This window comes from Ammospiza nelsoni, unplaced genomic scaffold (assembly GCF_027579445.1).
Source record: "Ammospiza nelsoni isolate bAmmNel1 unplaced genomic scaffold, bAmmNel1.pri scaffold_54, whole genome shotgun sequence".
Lineage (NCBI taxonomy): Eukaryota > Metazoa > Chordata > Aves > Passeriformes > Passerellidae > Ammospiza > Ammospiza nelsoni.
In genome coordinates, this window is record NW_026683192.1 from 206,048 (window position 1) to 224,422 (window position 18,375).

An 18,375-nucleotide genomic window follows, 5' to 3' on the forward strand; every position below is an offset into this window, starting at 1 on the left:
GGGACGTTCTGTCAGTGGCCCAACAGCAGAAGAGCTTCATGCCCAGCTCCAGCTTCATCCCTCATTGGAGGACCCATATTGGAAAGAGCCCTGGTGATCCATGTTCCCTGTGATCCATGCCAGGAAGACACCTGTCCCTTTTCCTGCCCCTGCCAATGACATGATGTGGGATGGAAGAACATGAGGGTCTGGCCATGGCCCTGTCATTACATTTACTCCCACCTCAGGTCATTGCCAGGGGCAGGAAAGGGACTCTCTCTCTCCCTGAGGAGAAGGGTGAAATTTCCAGGCATGGGAAATTGTGGCCAGGAAGACCCAGTGAGTTGTGTTTAATTTTCCCTGTAAACAGTTTTATTTATCCCTTCTGTTATCAATATTGTTTTTGTTCCTGTTTGTTCCTTATCTCATTGCTGTTCCCAATAAATGGTTTTTATCCCAGCCTGGAATCTTTGCCTTTTGTGCTTTCCATGGAAGGCGGGAGGGCAGCGAGGGCAGCACGGTTTTAGCAGGAGCAGGAAATTGGGGAATCCCATTCCTGAACCCTGGCCCATGGAAACCAAGCATCCCAGCTGGTCCCAGCCATGGTGGCCATGGCAACAGCCTTGGGAGCGGGTCCCTGGCTGGGGCTGTGGGAACCTCTTCCCTCTGGTGCCCAGGGACAGGAGTGGAGGGAACGGCTGCAGCTGAGTCAGGGCAGGCTCAGGTTGGATGTCAGGAAAAGGTTTTTGCCCAGAGGCTGCTGGGGCCCTGCCCAGGCTCCCCAGGGAAGGGTCCCAGCTCCAGGGCTCTCTGAGCTGCAGCAGCGTTTGTACAGCACTGCCAGGCCCAGGCTGGCATTGTTGGGGTGTCCTGGGCAGGGCCAGCAGTTGGACTGGAGGATCCTGATGGGTCTCTCCCAGCTCAGCCAATTCTGTGGTTCTGGGATCCCATGAGCCTGGGGATGGGGCTGCCAATGGTTGCCATGGCAACGGGCTGTGGCTGCAGGCCTGAGCTGGTGTCCATGGCAACCACCCCTGGCATGGGGTCTCCATGGAGCTGCCGAGGGACTGACCATAGCAACAGGGGGCTGGTGATGGTTACCATGGAAACTGACCATAGGAACAGGGGGCTGGTGATCATTGCCTGCTAAGGATCAGTTTTGTCACAGGCCTTCCGAGGTGTTCCATGGGGACTTTCCAAGAGTCTCCAGGCTGTTCCAGAGCTTGAATGTCACAGGCACAGACAGGGGCTCCATGGAGACCTCCCAGGGGATTACTGGGATGGTAAAGAGCCGTGTGGTCAGAGGTAGTCACAGCCATTCCGTGGTGACATCCCAGGGCACCTTGTGCTGCAAAGGCACCAATCTGTCACAAGCACTCACAGGGGCTCCACGGTGACATCCCAGGAGTCCCCAGGTAGCCAAAGAGCTGGGATGTCCCAGACACTCACAGGGGTTCCTGTCATGGGCACAAAGGGAGCTTCAGGCAAAACCTTTATTCCTTTATTGGAGAAACTTCTGCTGAGACATGAGGTTGAGAAATGACACCTAACAGCCACCATGGATCCTCAAACCCCTGCAGGGCCTCGAGACTTCTAAAATTCCTTCAAAGAGAGGTGACTGGAAGCGGTTGGATCCAATCCCAGCCCCAGACTTTGTCAAAGGTGTTAAAGATTAGACAGGTGGAATTGAACTTTAATGCAATTTTCCCCCCAGCATTAAAGATTGAATACCAGATAAATTTATATAAATACAGCTCTGATTTATTCTGATCGTGATTAGACAGAATGGTTCATTCCCACCACAAAGTAAATGAAAAAAGGAGTTATTGTTGCAGTCTGAGGTGGTCTGCACACAACCGTCCCCAAGTTTCTTGTGCCAATGGGTAGGAACCACGAGAGCACCAGCACATAGACACACAGACAAACACACAGACACACAGACACACAGACACACACACAGACACACTCACAGACACACACACACACACACACACAGAGAAATGCTGAAAGTGTCCAGGGGCCAAAAACAAAGACAAAGGAGAGTCCAGGGTACAAATGCAGGAAAAGAGGGTTCAGAGTAGAGCACCGGGGATCCAATGCTCTGAGGGTTCAGGGGCGGTACACATGGAAGGGACCAATAGTAAATGCCAGGGTGGATGGGCAGGGTTACACACCAGTGGGAAAACAGAGAAGGGAGAACTCACCAGAACATGAACTTATAGGAGTTAAACGGGTAGAGAAGGCCAAGGGACAGTACAGAACTGGGAAAAATTAACATAGTGCTGCAGAGCACCATGGGGAAGCCTCTTTCCTCACCCTGAGCTGTGAGGAATGCCCAGAGCCTACAGTGTGTCTCTCCAGGCCATTTCTGCTGGCTTTTCCCTGGTAGGCTCACAGGTTTGCACAGTTGTGCAGTGTCACAATGATCTCCTTGGTTCTGCAGCCAGGCTGTGGCTGCTGTGTAACAATGGACCTGTGATACCATGAGGCTCCATAGTGGCACCATGGTCCCTTTGGTTCCACAAGGCCGTGCTAGGACATGATGGACCCTTGGTTCCATGAAGGGCCTGGCTCCCACAGCCCCTCACAGGGCCTTAAGGCCTCTCTGAGTTCCCCATGGCCCCTCATGGCCTCTCAAGGCCCTTCATGGCCCCTCATGACGGATGGTCCCTCACAGCCCCTCATGGCCCCTCAAGCCCCTCACAGCCTCAGGCCCGGGGCTCCTCCCAAAGCAGGAGGGGTCGTGCCCTGCTTGTTCTCCTTTCATTTCAGTCCCTTCACAGCCACGAGTGCAGAAAGTCTGAAATGGAGCCTTTCCCCAGCATTTCCCTCGGGGTTAACTGCAGGCTGAAGCTCTGTGCTGGTGCTTGCCCCAGCGCCACCATCCCTGCAGCCACCCGGCCTTTGCTGTCCCCCCCGTCCGTTCCCTGTCCCCGAGTCCCGCCCGGCTCTGGCAGCAGCAGCAGCCGCAGCGCAGGGGGCGCCGGCCCGGCCCCGCCGGGGCTCCCGGTCAGGAGCAGCAGCAGTGCCGGCCCCTTCCCGCCTGCTCCTGCCTCGGATCCCAAGGGCTTTTTCCAGCTCAGTTCTGGAGCAGAGCAACCAGCACCCACACACAGCCCTGACTGCTCAGGGCCCGCCTTTGCTGCCCCGAGCCAGCCCTCAGAGGAAGAAAGGATCGGGTCCCAGTGCTGTTTTCAGCACTGTTTTGCTCACCCTGAGCTGACAGCAGGAGGCTGCTGGTGCCTTTGCCTTGGGAATTCGAGATCATGGCTGCTCTTGGCCCTCTTCTGCTTGCCAACTTAATTTTATCCATAAAACTACAAGTGCCTCTTTCAGTTGGTGCTACCCATGGTGCTTTCATGACAGTGAAGTCAGTATTTTTTTCTTGGACATAAAGATCAGCAGATACTGGAATGCCCACCAGCCCCTGAGCACTAAAGTAAGGGAAATTAAAGCCACACAGGCCACATTTGCAGTGCTCAAATACAGCCCTGTTGCTGGCACTGTTGAAATAGAATAAGCTGACAGAGGCCGTCACAGAAATTGTCTCCATAGTGTCAAATTGAATTAAAAAATCCACCAGGAGAAACAGAAACCAGAACTTCTTGACTCACTTCATTGCTCCTTCCCAGCAGCAGGAAACGCAGATGCCCAGAGGTGTTTTGCACTGCTGCTGCCCCCAGTTTGAGCCCAGGCTTTGCCCCGTCCCAGCGGGAACCTGAGCCCAGCCCAGGGAGCTCAGTGCACGCGGGGCCAGGCCCAGAGCCCTGGGCACAGCCGCCCATTGCGGGGCAGCAGTGCAGACGGAATGTCCTGCGGCCCAAACCTGCTGCTCCTGCCACACAGCGCCAGCCTTCTCCCCCTCCTCCTGCTCTCCTAGCACGGCACAAATTCCAGCTCGGAGGAGGCTTCCCCAGACAGTGCTCGGGCTCCTGTTCTAGCCTCAATGTCCCTGCAGAGAAAAAGGCCATCTTTCAGGCACTTCCACAAGCTCAGGCTTCACACTTCATGGAGAATCTGGGATGCAAACGGTCATGTTAAGAAAGCCAAAGGCCAAGGGAATGGATTATAGATTACTGAAAAAAAGTTACTTATCTTCCTGGCAAGGTTTACCAAGTCATTTCCTGCATTTCTTCTTTTCAGATTCTTTCAGTTGGCTGCTCTGGGAAGTCCAGCTTGTATTGGTGCTTTTCATGAACTGATTGTGCTCTTGATTTACTCACCAAGACACCAAATGTGGAATTATCTTTATGGAACTGTTATGAGTGATCAATCGAAAGCCAAATTATAAAAAATGTGAAAAGATTTCTTTATCTTTTTCCGCTACTAAAATATGGTCTTCAAAACCACCACAGCCAAAGAGACAGTGTTGAGCCCGGGTTCGGTGCTGGGTGAACCTGGATCCCACCTCTATTGCATTGGACCCTCCACCATTCACGAGAGCCACTTCTTGCAGGGATGCTTTATACAGTTTATTACGCCTGAGGGAAGAAGTCCCAATTTCTTTTGTAACTATGCATATTCATACTTGGTTCTTTCACTGTGCAGAGCTGGACAATCACCATTTCCTTGTTGATAGCCAGCACTGATCGGATTCAGGGAAGTCACATATTCACATGATCTTTCTGGCGACTTTGGCTATCTTGATCGATGTTATCAACAGGGCAATGATCACTCTTAGGTGTCTTCTGATGACATGACAATGTCTCGGGATAATGGTGATCGTCGCACTGGGTGTGTCTATTCTTGGGCTAAAGTGCCGATTGTTATCTGGCCACCTTCAGGAATTTCGGAATTTTGACGCCTGCCTCTCAGGCTGCTTGTGGTCAGAGACTTGTTTGGATTTTGCAATCTTAATGAAATGCATGCTTTTATAGCATGAATTATTTCCCAACATATATTACAACATCATCACAATCTCACATAAGAAGGCAATCATACAGATCAGTGTATAGTCAAATTGCCCCCTAATTCTCATGAAGTCTATCTACTCTGCACACCCTTACTTTGTATTTTTGTTTCTCAGTCATCACAGAACTGAGAGGTGCAAGAAAAAGAGAAGGAAATATGAACAGGTATCCCTTAGGTAAGGGAAATACTGGACTGTCAGGAATTAAAATTGTTGATAGCATCTGTATCAGGCAATTTCTGTTACCCTCTACCAGTGTCCATTTCAGGCATCCTGTTAGCATGACCTAGGATTTTGCAGCTAAATGCGATGGGCTGCAATTTGAGAGGCCTACAAGAAAAAAAAGTTATCAGACTCTTTTCCCCCCCGAGTGACAAGTGCAAATTACAAAATGAAAGGGCCTACAGAAATATAAAATTTTCTAATTTTAGAAAAATAAAGTATTAGCATCAGATTCCAAGGGCATAGAGATATAGGAGCAGCAAGGAAATGCTCCCAGAAATGTTTTCTAGCCTGAAGAGACAAGCTAGCCACAGGAAGAGAAGAGAACCACTTCTTTTAAAATGTGTGAATTACTGAATGCAAGAGCCATTGGCCCTTTCAGCTTCTGTTTTTAACAAAAAGTAAGCTATTAACTTGGGTTTATGAAGACTTTAGTTGGACTTCAATGTTTTTGAGACAGCTTCTGAGCAAAATAGAAAGAAACTACATTGCATATTAGTAAATGCAGCATTTAGAATAACAACTAAATAGTCCTATCTCATAGTTAAATGTTCAGTTCTTCATAAATTGTGATCAAGTCCATGAAATGCAGTACCTAATCCAGGTAAATCCCACCTACACCTCAGATTTGCTTGTGTAACTAATATTTTCCACTCCACTCCCTATCCCTTCTCTCACCACAGTCCTCAAGCCCTCAGCCAGGCACAAGCCAACTTCTCACCTCAACTGCTGTTAGCAATTACCAAGCACCTGTTGGTAATTACCTGAGCACCTGCCCCACCCACAGCAGCTGTGCAGGTCCCTGACTGCTGGGAGAACAGGTCTGAAGTACAGACCCAAACGCCACCACCCCCCCACCAAAAAATAATAAATTAAAACTTTTCTAAATAATTTGAGACTAGTAAAAATCAGGACATGGAGGGACTTGTTTATCCCCTTTAGGTCAATCAAGAAAAAGTTTATAGCCTTCTCTGGAAAGGGAAGACTGAGGGGTTTTTGTTGAAGCAGAAGCATGTTTTATCAGCCCAGTTTCCTTTCTCATTTGTTCCTGCTGCCCAGGAGGCGATTCACTGGGCAAATATATAAATATCTATGTCTGAAAAAACATCTACATGAGGGCATGACTTACACTGGTGCAATTTAAAGCACAGTTTTTATTGTACAAAAATGCAAAAATCTGTTCTAGAAGAGGCACATCTTGTGGAGCTGTAAGGACCCTGACAGCACATCTGCTGCCAAAGCAACAATTCCTACTCTGCAGTGGCTTAAGCGGGCTGAGATGGAAGTGTTTCTTCATCAATGCATAAACCACAACAAAGTAGTGGTGACAAGCCTTTTTTCCAAGTCTGACTGAAGGTTTGGGAAGCAGGTCTGCCTGCAGAGGGCACACAGAAGCATGACACATTTGCCTACTGTGTGCCTACAATTTCTACACCATCATATCACTGCTCGGTCACTGAGCAAGCTGACAGTGTATGGCCGGGTATCCATCCTGCATAGAAAGTCACAGAGAGAAGAAGAGAGGAAGAAAACACAAAAGATGACAATGCAAAAGAAGTTGAAGAAATGTGGCAAGGATTGAGCATTAAGGGACAGAAATAAGAAGAGACCATACCCTTGAACTGTAAAGTCCTGTCAGGAAACTGCAAGTACTTGCATATATGAGTTCACCAACCTGGACTTGCATGCTTCTCCACATTACCATTATTTCAAAAATTTTGGTTCCTGGACAAGCTGCCAGGTCTCCAGTACTAGTTCTAGCTCCCTTCCAGCAGTTTGCATCTGAGCAGGGAGTTGAAGATAGATCAGGGATTACCTTTTACATTGTAAGCATTCAAGACGGCCAAAGAACTTCGAGGAAAAAGGCCATACTGAGTGCCCAGGACAAAGAGATCTTTAGAAATTGGAAGAAGGAAGTATTGATTGAGGGTCACAGTTATGTTGAGGTTTAGCCTTTCAAAGGTTTGTTGCTTTTCTACTGAAAACTGCAGGTGAGAAATCCTAGACAGAAAAGAGAAGGAGAAGCTATGTAAACAAACCCATAGCTGTACACAAGGACAGAAGCAGATTTCTTCTTCACCAGGCTGAAGAGAGTGGTTTTATTATTCGAAAAACAAAAGCCAAACTACTCCAAGTCAAATATATATTCTCCCACTACATTTAGACATTACAACAATAAAAATGCACTATAAAACTACTGCAGTAAATTAGTCAGTTAGGAACAATAGACAGGGCATGTTAATAGTATCCATATCTATCTTTGGAAAGATGAGCAATTACAATCTTCATCCCAGCTCAGGCTCAGTATTTACTACAATCTCAAATAACAATGAAGTCAAACACAACAGATGACTGATGTTCCTACCTTCTGCTTTCCAAACAGACTTTTAAAAGATAGTTTATTGCAAAATCAGTCTCAAGTATGTTCAAGGCCTTGGGAGCTCTCTAAGCTTAATTAACAACAGAAATAAAAACTATATCTTTATAAAAAAGTTATAAAGGTCACAACTTTAACATCACACATATAGAACCCATTTTAATATTTCTGTAAAGCCAATATTATTATATTATAATTTGTATATAACAATCTATTTGTAATATTGCTGAAAGAAGGCATACCTACTGGCTTTGGTAACTGCTAAAGGTAATGTAGATTGGGCTGTACTACTGTTTACTCATCTTTCTGTTGCACAGAAATCTTGGATATTTTAGTGCATACATCTGTAATTCTGACATTTTCTCAAATTAAAACGAGAGGAGAAATGGACTAAATTCAGGTACCTGAAGTTACTTATCAACATTTGCAGACATAAATCAAATACACAAGGAAAGCTTTTCTATGGGAAGAATGCAAGAGCAAATTAAAATTGATAAGAATAATCAACGCAGTAGAAATGAAGAGCATCTGCACCATAGGAGAGAGTGTATAAAATCACACTCTGCATCAAGAGAACATAATTTGTATTTCTTCACAGCCTTCTCCCTTTGCATGCCCCTCTGCAAAGTGCAAGGGGCCTCAAGGACTGAAGGAAACACAGGGCGTCAAATGGAGACACTTGCACCTGTCTCACTGGGGCTCCTGGGGAAGCAGTTTCCTTGGGAATCAAGCCTCTTTCTTCCAAGGGCACTTCCCCAAATGTGTACATTTTCTGGGGAACAGCAACCCACACTTAAGTGCGTGGTGCAGAGGTTCAGGGACATCACAACATAACCAATATGATCCAGTGAAGCTACATTTATTATTCCTAAAAATACTCTATTATAATAAATCTCTACTGTCCTCGTGTCTCTAGCTAATAAATGATTGGTTAATCCTAGCTGTTCACACATCTAAAATAGAATGCTGATTGGATCGTCTCATTTTTAACGCATCTTGCTGGGGTTGTCTGGCCTACCCATGGCTCACTTTCCCAAGCTTGCTGACAAACTTGCTGAGTCCTGATGACTCTTCTTCTTGTATCTTTTTCAAGGATATACCGAGCCCATTTCTGAATATGTCCATAATTCATTCTTTGTGAAGGTGTTCATTGTCCATTATTACAAGCAGGCTGGATTGTGCATTGGCTGAATAGGGCCACTCTCTTGCAAAAACTCCTCCATTCTGTCTCTGAGCCACCATTCAAGCTGGTTAAACAAAATCTTCCCTCTCACGCTGTAAAGAATGTGGAATTAGAGTTGGAATGTGACCTTGAAATAGAAGCAGCTCAGAAACTACAGTAGAAAAACGTTATTCCAGAAGCTATTGTAGAAGGGACTTGTCTCTCCAATGATGTAGAAGCTTTTCCTGTAGTAACTAATGCTGCAAGTAGAGTTTGAGAACCTTTCAATTGGAAGATTTTAGAAAAAATTAGAGCTGCAATTTCACAATTTGCTTGAAAATCCCAACTTGCACAATCACTTCTGCAGTATATTTTTACATCTAACGCATTAATTCCAGCTGATGTGCATACCCTAAAAAGACTTAGAATGCCACCCCATCAGCAGGAGATGTTGCATAAAAGCTGGGAGGAAAACTGTGCTCAAGAAGCAGCAAGACCTAGAGTGCAGGGTGATCCTCTGTATGGTTTAACAGCACAGCAGTTACTTGGCAAAGGGCCCTGGGCTACTGCCACTGCCCAGGCTAGGAGCATTTATCAAGTCTTACAGATGAGCCAACAACTAGCATATAATGCTATCCTTGCACTTACAGATAAGTTCCACCCCATGTCTTTTACACAAATTCACCAAAGAAAGAATGAAGACTGATAAATCTGTACACAAATTGCATGAAGCTGTCTATAATAATTCTGATTTAAATTCAGACACAAAGATACAATTGTATGGACTTTGGGATCATTACTCCATTCCAAATAGCTTTCCCTTCAGTCAAAAGAGCCTTCCATCTCTTCCAAAAATTGCCTACTGAAACTCTTCTGCTCCCTTCCAAATCAGTTCACTACTCCAGCATAACCCTTGAAGCATGGACAGATGACTCTTCAACTAATTATTGTAGAAAAGAAGGGTATTTATTGCAGCAATGGACACATGTGAACTGGTTTCCAAAGACACGCGCAAGGAGTTGCAGACTCCTGCTCTCTGTTTCTACAGAAAAGGTTTCACATTAGGTTTCAAAGGGCCCATAATACATAATTATTATCTGCCTGCTTCACATTTTTATCAGCTGAATATCTATTACAGCTGAACAATTGTATTTCCTTAACTGGGTCAGTGGGATTTTGAAATGAGGGAGTGGTTTTATGGGAAGAAGAAAGCCATCTTCCTCATGGTGAACTCTTCTCCCATGGCCAGCTGGCAAGACCTTTGGACCTGCTGCTCATGGTCCAAGCCTCTCCTAACTGTTCAATTATTCTTAAGGCAAGGTATTTCTATGGTCTCAGCTTCTTCACAGTTGCTTCCTCTATCCCTGTGACTCCTAGCTTTATGTTCCTAATATATTTGGTACTCTTTAACTAGGGTACATGATTTCTGCTGGCTGTATTACTAACTTAGCTTCTTATCTAATTTTAAAATCTTAACTAAAATATGCAATCTTCTACTATCCCAATTCTATTCCCAGCTGGCCCCTCAACTCATCTGCACTTTTCAATTATCCTAATTCCATTTCCAGCTAACCCCTTGACTCAGCTCAGGCACATCCCCGACTGCCTCTCTCCCAGCAGCTCAGAGCTGCATTGCACAGCACTTGCTGTGCGACAGAGAGCACAAAGCAGGCTGGCCTGCTGGGCCTGAATATTTCTGCCAAACACTCTGCATCTCACACCTTTGCTCTGGCTCAGTGCAAAACTGCAGGGTTGCAGGCGCTTCCTCCCAGAGCTGCGTGAGGCGCTGGCTGCTGCAGATGTGCCCTGCCAAGCTGTCCCTGCCTCACGCTGGCCTTGCTTCCCCTGGCACGAGTGCTGGGCCTGAAGGAGCTGCCCTGTGCTCCAGCCTGCCGAGCAGCCCATCTCCCTGCCCCAGTGCCCAGAGTGCTGCACACACTGCTGGCCTTTGCCAGGAGTTGCAGGGCAGCTGGCAGAAGAGGAGGAATCCTCAGGCAGCCCAGCGGCCCGTGGCTGCCCTTGGCCTTTCCCTGCTCCTGGGCACACTCCAGACGGCCAATGCCTCCAGGCTGGGCTGTGCCCAGCACAGCTGCGCTTCCCCTCGGCAGCAGCCAGCTGCCACCTGGGCTCTGAGAGCAGAGGATTCACTCGCTCCCAGGAAGAGGCACCCAGGGCCCGGCTGCTGCCTCTTGCAGCTCCAAGGGCCTCGTTCCAGCCTGCCTCTGCCGGGACTCAGGCTTCTCCGGCCTCTGCTGGGGCTCTGCTGGGGCTCCAGCCCGGGCAAGGCCGGACCCGCTCTCACCTCACAGGCACTGACAGCTCTGCGCCACAGGAGACCTTCCCGAGCACCCTCTCTGATCTTTCTGCTTTCTCACTTGAGCAAGGCTCTCCTCCAGCCAAAGAGATTATTGCATTTAGGGATACAAATCCAAGTGGCAGGAACCCCAATGCTCTCCAGTCACAGCTGAAGGCCTGTGAAATAAACAGGGCCAGGAGACTTCTTCTCCTTTTTAATGCCTTTATTAAAAGTGATCAGCTCAGGATTGGGCGGCTCGACGGGTCTGCAGCGTCCCGTTGTCTCCCAGGGCGACTCAGAGGAGGAGGATATGCACAGCTCTGTCCACCAGGGGCAGAGCTGGGGGAATCCAGTCCTCGTGGGAGCCTTCAGGGCGTGATGTCCCCTTCAGATGTTAGTTCGGTCTGAGTCTCGCTCCCCTCCCAGACCTGGCCCCGGGGATCTCCAAGACAGGGTGAGGAACGATGAAGGTTTCCAGCATCTCTTGCAGGCCCAGCACTCCGCTCCTCACATCCAGACATCACTCCAGTCTCTCAACTCTTAGGTGGCTCGTTGTTTTTGGGGTTTCTCCGCGAGTTTGGAGTCGGGGGTCCCACAAAGCATTCTGGTCTTGGGAGTCACTTTGCATAACTCCCCCCCACCTTCTCAGGTGTCTTCCCTATTCTGAGAAAGGTAAAACTTAGCCTCGGGAAAGGCTCTGCTAATACAAAAGGAGCAATTAGCAACAACGTCCTGTGATTTCAATAACAAAACACACAGAACTTGGGCAGGGCCAGTGATCTGGCTGCCTCTTTGTAACTTTTTCTCCCAAAAAAATATTAACCGAATTTTTTTTCATAGCAGCCTGCATCTGCACAAGATGTTTGGGCTGCCTCATTCTTCCTTTGGTTTTGCCTTCAAATGCCATTGCTCTTTCTGCCTCAACTAGAAATACCACAGCTGTGCCATAACCAGCCAGTGGGTCATATTCCAAAAGCAGTGTGGTCTGGAGAGGATGAATGAAGAAGAGCCCTCCTCACTTATGAAACCATACAAAAAAAGCCATATGTGTGACTTAGCACCAATAAAAAACAATTAGTAATTCAGAAGGAAATGTTGAATTTTCTGAATGGGTCAGAAGGAGGAGAATTTTCCAAATGAGTTGATGTTTCAGAAACTTTATTAATTACAACTCTAATCTATAATTCTATGCTACAAATCTCCTCAGCAACCCTACTCTACAATCCTTCTCTAAATTGGTAACAGAGATAACATCTTGACATGATTGCTATGTTCTCGTCTCCTAGGGTTAGGGTTAGGGTGAGGGTGAGGGTTAGACTTAGGCTTAGATGTAGGCTTAGGCTTAGGGATAGGGTAAGGGTTAGAGATAGGGATAGGGTTAGGGTTTGGGTTTGGCTTAGCATTTAAGGTTAGGGTTAGGGTTTAGGGTTAGGGTTAAGGGTTAGGTTTATTCGTCTTCTTCACTGAGTTGATGAGTTGTTCCAGGATGAATAGTGGCTTGGCTGAAGTTACAAATGGATGCTGTCCACCGGAAAAAAAAAAATACAACAAAGAACTGTGAACCATTACTTTCCAAGCTCATTGCTTCAGGGACTCAATCAGGATACATCAAGTTCCTGGAAAGACCCAGAAAGAGGAGCAATGGGACCATCTGCTCCCCAGTCATCCCCAATGTGCAAGACCTTGCCATCACAGGCAAACCTGGCCCAGAATCCCACTCATCTGTTTATTGTGATGTCTTCATCATGCTGGGATTTTTGCCCTGCCAGTGCTCTAGAAATGGTGTTTTCTGTCCCTGGGTTTTCTTCCGTTCAGGAAACTCCAATGACTCACATAGGCCTCTGTCTTTGAAAGACAGGCACTGTGCTGATTCCCACAGGGACAGAAAGCAGTGTCTACCTTTCCATGCTCTGTCCCTCGTGTGCTGGATGGCACCTTCCGTCCCAGCAGGGCCAGCCCAGTGGCACTGGGCCCTGCAGTTCCCTCTCTGCCACACAACCTGGCAGCAACCCTGGCGCAGTTCCCGTCTGCTTGAGTGTGCCAGGCAGCAGATGGGGCTGGGACAAGTCCCTCCCAGCTGTCCCTGTTTGCGTGGCAGAAACCTCTGAGGGTGGGCTGGGGGTCACAAACCAGGGCCCCTCAGAGGCTCACAGTGAGCCCCCCACAGCCCCTCCTTCCCACAGCCAAATCTCTGACTGCTCAGCTGGGACTGGCTTCCTTGGGTTCCTCCACCACCATTTCATGTCTCTGTACCCCGCGTTGCTCTACTTCAATTCTTTTGCCATTAGATAAAACTGAACACCCCACCAAATCACAAAAGAGGGCAACAGAAATGGTCAGAGGACAGAGCACCTCCCCTGTCAGGAAATGCAGAGAGAGCTGGAGTTATTCAGTTTTGTGAAGAACAGGCCCCAGGGAGACTTTATTGCCACTTTCCAAGACTTCAGAGTGGCTTTGAAGAAAGTGCGGGACATCTTTTTTAACAGGGCCAGTTACAATAGGATATGGACAAATATTTTTAAACACAAAGGGCATCTAATCAGAGTAGGTCTAAGGAAGAACTTGCTTACTCGGAGCATGGTGCAACCGTGGGACAGCTTGCCCCAAGAACTTGTGGGAGCCCTATCCCTGCAACCATTCCAGCTCTGGTGGCAAAGGGCTCCGAGCAACCTGATCTCTTTAAGGATGTCCCTGCTCATTGCAGGACACTTGCACCACAGGACTTTTACAGGGCCCTGCCAGCCCAGCCCAGTCTAGGATTCCTCAGTGTTTGCATTTGAAGAGCACCAAGAGTGGAGGTGAGGAGGAAGGGGGCTCATCTGATGCCTTGAACTTGAGTGGAGGAGGAGCCCATCCCTCAGAGCCTGTTTCACCTGCAGCCCCTTCACATTTTACCTGCAGGAGCTCCTTGGCAGACCAGCGCTGCTCCTCGTCTGTCTGCAGGCAGCAGCTCAGGAAGTCACGCAGCAAAGCCGAGAGGAGCTTGGGCTGCCGCAGCTTTGGGGTCCCTACTGTGGCTATCAGGTGTGTAGCCTGGAGAAAAAGGAGACACCAGGCTCCACCTCCTGCTTTCACATCTCTAAGGCTCTCCCAGATCCCTTTGTTTTTACCTCTGTTCTTCAGTGGCAGTTTCTGCCCTGGCACAGACCCAGAGATGACTTTCCTTTACCAACCAAAAACTCAAACCCCGATGCAGCCACAGCTTTTCCACCATCCTGCAGATCTTGCCTTGGCAGCTGATTTCATTGACTGACCTAGTTAGTGGGAACTACATCAGCAAAAGGACATTTGCTTCTCTGAGGATTCATACCAGCTTGAGAGGCTTTTTGGAAGAGGGACTTTGCTATACTAACTAATTTCAAGGGTTAGTACATGAAAGGCATCTCTGCAGTGCTTGTTGGTCCTTTAAGCGCACGTGCCCTAGAACAAAACTCATCAAGCTTTTTGTGCCGTTCTTGAAAACAATGGTTATTGGAAGAAAAGAAAGGAAATCCATCAGTTAATACCCAGGTAGGGAAACAAACATTTACAATCTCCTCTTCAACACAGACACATTAAGATGCCTGCACAAATGTATTGGGATGAAAATGCCTGCTTGGGCACACAGGAGCCACCTGCAACTCTGTCTCTCAGCAGTGTGAAAATTTCAGCTTCCCATTTTTGCAGCAAAAGAAAAATTGTCTAGGTCAGAAGAAGGAGACGTTCCATCCCTATGGTCACCCTCTAGTCATTTGTCAAGTCAATGCATAGTCAAGTCAATGCATTAATGGTAGGCCCATCCCAGAAAGTGCCAGGAATCACTGGGAGGTTTTGGCAGGCTCTCCAAATCACCAGGCTCTGGCTTGGTGATGGGCAGAATGTGCCTTGGGCTAGGAGAGAAACACGGTCACTGAGTGTTTCAGCAGCACTGCACAAGAAGCAGAAGAGACTCTGTGGCCTTTACACCCTCATGCCCAGGTTTCAGGCATGTTTCCCAGTGAGAAGAAACTGCACGCGGAGCTAGGTTCCTCTCTAAAGACCACAGTTTTAGCAACTTTGTTGGGTTTGGGTTTCCTTCCTTCATTTCTGGAAAGATAACAGTTTTAAGATTCTTTTTTCCTTTTATTAAGGCCATCTACACAGACAAAAGAACTGGAACCACTAACCCAAAGGAAAGTGTTGTCTGAGAATAGAGTTTGTTTGGAGTTTGTTTGCATGTGGTAAGGCTTGATTTCCCCCACTGATACAACCAAAGCTACAGCAGATGCTGATGTGTTGCAGGGACATTTGTAGCAGGGGACGTTGGTGGAAGTACTCCCAGAGATGGCAATGGGATTTTGTCCAGTGGCACACAGGACAGGGGACAGGTGAGAAAGATGGTGGGATCAGTGATATTTGCTCCTTACCGTGCCAGAACTTTCACTCAAGTAAGAGGTTCTTGTTCTATCATTTCAATTCCCACAATTCCAAAAGACCATATGTCCACTTTGGGGCCATATGGTTGACCTGTCACCACTTCAGGCGCCATCCACCAAGGAGTCCCGGTTAGCGAGCAGCGTTTGCTCTGCTCATGGGTGAGCTGAGTAGAGAGGCCAAAATCAGCTGAGGAGAAAGCAAAATACTGCTTTTATTTGAATTCTGTGCAATTAGGAAAGCAAGCAAAAGAATTCCCCAGTAGAAGTTTGAAAATGTGTTGTTGAATCTCCTGGCATTGGCGACTTTTAAAAATCCCCCCAATTTTACACTGCCTCTAGCAGTGGCTTTTGTTCTTTGGAAACTTTAGACTTGTAACTCCCTCCGTCTGGAAGGGACACACACAGAGCAAGGCCACTCTTGACTGCTTGTGGCTCCTTCTACCTCTGTGCACGTTGCAACCGTGCCGTCAGCTCGCAGCAGGGGTGCCTGCACTGCCACCAGAACCATTTTTGGGGAGCTGGCAGTCACGCCAAGCAGCCCCACACCCACATCAATGGAATGCTGTGCCTGACCAAGAATATACTGACCCAGTTTGACAGAGCCGTTGATTCTGAGAAGGATGTTGTCGCTCTTCACGTCTCGATGGATCACATCGTTTGAATGAAGAAAATCCAGTCCTTGCAGGCACTGAGAGAGAAAACAGAAAGAGGAGGGCAAAAATGAGTGATGTGATTTCATCACACAAGAAAGGAAACAGCTCCAAAAGATTCCCTCTCCAGGGGAATGGGGAGTAATGGCGGAACAGTAGTGGCCACTGAGAGGAAGAGCTTGCTGCTCCAACACTTGCAGAGCAGGACCTTTCTGAGGAAAGGCACGTCAGCTTTTGAAAGAGCAACAGCACCTGCTGTTGTAGGCTGTCCCCTGCCAACCAGCCAGGATGACTCGTGCTGCAGTGCATGTGCTCAGAAGCAAAGAGCATTCTGGCTGCACTCCTATCCATTTAGCTGAGGATTGACAGAAACGAGTCTCTCTCTTTTTTCTTTGCTGTTTGTTTCAAATCCTGCCACAGCACCTTTGCTGTTACAGGACAGGAATGCAGTGAAGACAGACTCCAGGCAAACATTTAGAGAGGCAAGGTGGAGAACAGCAAACACAAATGCAAGAGACAGAGTGAGAATACAACAGCAGGAGATAAGAGTACTGGCACTGAGTACAGGGAGTGCAGGGGCACTGGCAGGCCTTTCACTTGAGATGCTTTTGCTTGCCCATAGAATAGCAGCAACACAGAAACAAGCTCGGCACAGGAAACCTCTCCTGTTCTGAGCCCCTGTTTCTCAGACAATGCTGCCCAAGCCCTTGGAAACACAGATGGGATTGCTGACCTCCCGACTGATGGCTGCTGTCTCATCTTCTGACAGGCAGGTCTTGCTGATGATATCGCTCAGGACACCTCCATCCATGTACTCTATAACCAGCAAGAGTTCCTCGCCCTGAAGGTAGCTGAAAGAAGAAAACCAGGGCGTGGAGATGAATGTACATGGCTACGTTGATTTTTTGCTTCCGGGTTTCTTATTTCCAGATGCCTTTGTGACAAGGACAGAATCAAAGGACTAGATATTCCCTCTTGGCTGTGCATTGTTTGCAATTTGTGCAGTCTCAAGGAGAAAGACACATCTGTGAAAAAGGAGATGTCTTAGATGGGCAGCAAATGAAAAGTGCGGTTTAGAAACAGCCCAGATAAAAAACCTGGCATGGTGTTTCTGGAAATAAGCACCTAGTCTTCCTGGCATGCACAGCAATGGCAAAGGGAAATCCACTTTATGATGGTTCATCTGCACTTAAGAAACTTTAAAAAATCAGTCCCAAATAAATGTGGAGGCAGTGAACTTTGAGGCTATTGAGTTAGGAAGATACAGCTGATCCAGGTTTTGAATAATTTTGGAATAATTATCAAACTAGGTGTGCCAGGGAAGACTCATGCAGACAAGATGCACTCTCTTCTCATCCATTGGAGAGGAGTAGAGAAATATGAATAAAAATTAACAGCTCTACTTTCTGCCACTGACCAAAGTGGGTTTTTAACCTCTCATGTTTGCTTTATGTAAACACACATCCATGGGATAAGACCACGACCTCTCACCTGTCTAAATAATTCACAACACTGGGACTCCTATGCCTCTTCATGATCTTTATTTCATTAAAGGTTAGCTCCTTCCTCCTCAGTCCTTGAAGATTTATTTTTTTTTATTGTCACCTAAAATGACATTGAAAATCAGTAACTTGAGAGGTTGGTGGCACGAGACCAAAAGGCACGTGGAGCGAGTGATTTTGCAATGACACATCTGAGCTGTGCCAAACTGCCTTGTGATTAGGCACTGCAGTAATCAGGAACTGACATTCCAACAGCCCATTTCTCTGCTCCCTTGGGAGCCAGTTACAGGACACGTGGGGCCACTGACATTTTGCCTTGACCACTTGGTAACAACGGTGTCTCAGTTATCACCCACAAACCTCTGACCGCACTCTCTGCTGCTTGGCTTGGGACTCAGAAGAAGGAATCCATGCCTTAATACTCTGTGGATACATCTTGTGATATGGGCAGGGCTTAGGGCTTTCAGGGACGCCTTGCAGATCTCTCCCTATGTGCAGTTCCCAAGTGCAGCACTGCAGGTGGCTAAGGAACTACCAGTAACTTTCAGATGGATTTGCTGGCAGCCAGAAATGAGAATCCAGGACTCTGAAGCTGTAGCCCCAAAGAGCAGTGAGGTGCTCGCAGGCACCACCTTTGTTTTAGCAATGGAGAGCGAGTGAGCGCGTCCTTCTCTGAAAGGAACCGCTGCCCTCTGTGCCTTCCTTCCGGCAGCTGAGGAGGACAAAGTCCCAAATGTGTTCTGTGGGCTGGCACCAGTCTGTGCTTCTTGTGCCTTTTCAGCACAGCTCTGCCCAAAGCTCCAGCCACAGCTCACACCAGAGGGGAAAGCCCTCGAGTGCAGCAGAGCCTGCAGGGGCTGTTGACATTTACCTCTCCTCCTGTG

At 47.6% G+C, this 18,375-nt stretch overlaps 1 protein-coding gene across 1 annotated transcript in view; it reads left to right on the top strand.

Moving 5' to 3' along the window:
- The window catches only part of LOC132087180 (zinc finger protein 883-like), a 448,191-nt gene that overhangs the window by 26,960 nt on the left and 402,856 nt on the right, over positions 1-18,375 (top strand). The gene's annotated exons all lie outside the window — the stretch shown is intronic.